This window comes from Solanum dulcamara, chromosome 9 (genome assembly GCF_947179165.1).
Source record: "Solanum dulcamara chromosome 9, daSolDulc1.2, whole genome shotgun sequence".
NCBI lineage: Eukaryota > Viridiplantae > Streptophyta > Magnoliopsida > Solanales > Solanaceae > Solanum > Solanum dulcamara.
Window position 1 is genome coordinate 8,983,865 of NC_077245.1, and position 1,952 is coordinate 8,985,816.

The 1,952-nt window shown below is 32.2% G+C and overlaps 1 non-coding gene across 1 annotated transcript; it reads left to right on the top strand.

Moving 5' to 3' along the window:
• Window positions 1–871: 871 nt before the first annotated feature.
• TRNAM-CAU (transfer RNA methionine (anticodon CAU)) lies at window positions 872–956 on the top strand. The gene is given in 2 exon segments: window positions 872–909; window positions 921–956. It is a non-coding gene; the product is annotated as a tRNA-Met (tRNA).
• The last annotated feature ends 996 nt before the right edge of the window (window positions 957–1,952 follow it).

Sequence of the window (1,952 nt, forward strand, 5' to 3'; positions counted from 1 at the left end):
TTTATAAATAAGCAGTTGAGTGTTTGGATAAAAGTGCTTAAATGAGAAAAATGATGTGAATTTTAGGGTTAAAAGAATAAAAAGGGTAGTTTGGGAATTTAGTTAAAATATAAGGGATATAAAAGTAATTTCTAATGACTTTAAGCACTTAGAAATAAAAAGTTAGGAATCCTAACTTTTCATTTTTGATTGACTTTAAGAACTTTATGGTCTAAAGTTAGCATTAGGCAAACACGTTCAAAAACTAAAAAGGGACTTTAAGTCCAAACGGGCTCTTAAGCACCCAACTATATATTACTTCTACGTCTCCTATACAGTAAATAGTTTAAAAAGTAAATAATAAAGAAACAAAAAAATCAAAATAGCTCTAAGGGAAAGGTAAGAGAAAATATGAATAACCGATAACAAGTTCAATTCGATTGATTGAGACATATCAAATCAAAACTATAAAACACATAACTTGGACTTCATATACATAAATAAGTGTTGGTTCCTCCTCATAACGTTATTATTGCGTGTATTTTAGGGGTGTATAAAAAATTAAATCGATCAATAAACTGAATCGAAAAAAATATTATTGGTTATTATTTTTGTCATTTAGCATTCAATTCACATTATTGTCTTTGTTCTTTTATTTGTGTTACATTTGTAAAAATCTTTTCATGTTACTCACTATTATTTCTATTTTATAAGCATTCCGTAAAGTTATGTTATTGTCTTATTACGCCAAATTATTGGAGAAGTCATATAATTATTTTATGAGTATTTTCTTATTGGTTAAACTGGAAATCGAACCATTAAGGACCAATTAAACTGAAAATCGAGCCATTAGTAAAATATTAATTAATTAATTAAAGAGTGTTAGCAGAAAGGGGTGGTGGCGCAGTTGGCTAGCGCGTAGGTCTCATAGCTTCTGAGTAATCCTGAGGTCGAGAGTTCGAGCCTCTCTCACCCCATACATTTTCATACATTTTTAGTTTCTTTATTGATGGACCGGGGCTCTGTATTTGATAGATGGCCCAATGATAAATTACGGGACCCAGACTTAAAACACTAAAGGATCTTTGGGCCGAGTCATAAGCCCAATGTGTTACAAACTTAAAGATAATATGCATATCACAAAACTTTGGGTCGGTTTCGTAATTCCTAACAAATTTGTTTTCAGTCTTATGTTTACCTCCATCCTCGGAGTAGAGTTCGTTTTATAATAGGAGTGTTCCACGTTGGGTTTTTACAAAGTTAGGCATGCTTTTGCATCAACTCACTATTTAGTGAATTGGTTTATAGCAGCCCAAGTACATTCAGGACTTCCTTTTATACGCGATGCTATGTTCAATGAGCGGGAGACTGTGCGTTATCTCATCTAAATTTTGGTATTGGATGTTTCATCTTCGTTAGAGAAGATTATGATCTTTCTTATTGGCTACAAATTAAATCTCCTGAACTTTTGTTACAAGAACTACAAATTTTTGTTCCCCAATCCCCATTGCGGTATGAATCCAACTGGGCTTTTTATCGTACAAGAGACTTAGGGATTACACAAATCTCGTAGTGTTAGGAGCTAATTACATTTTATTTCTATTTTTTTTCAAATCACAAAAATTCTTTAAATTTGTTTGAATCCGGATACATCTCAAAAACAATCTGATACATCGCGTCTCTATTCCGCATACATCCTTCAATGTCCATATATCATGTCTAGATTTTGGATACATCACATGTACGTCCCGATAAATCACTTAAGTGATGTATCCGATCGATACATTGCGTAAAATGATGTATCCTACGTCCCGATACATCACGTGAAGTAATGTATCCAACCTATACATCACGTAAACTGATGTATACGACCGATACATCGCCTAAAGAGAATAGGAGAGTGTAGAGATTTTTATATTTTTTTAAAATGATAGAAAATTTTAGAGAATATGATAATATAAATTGTGTTTTTC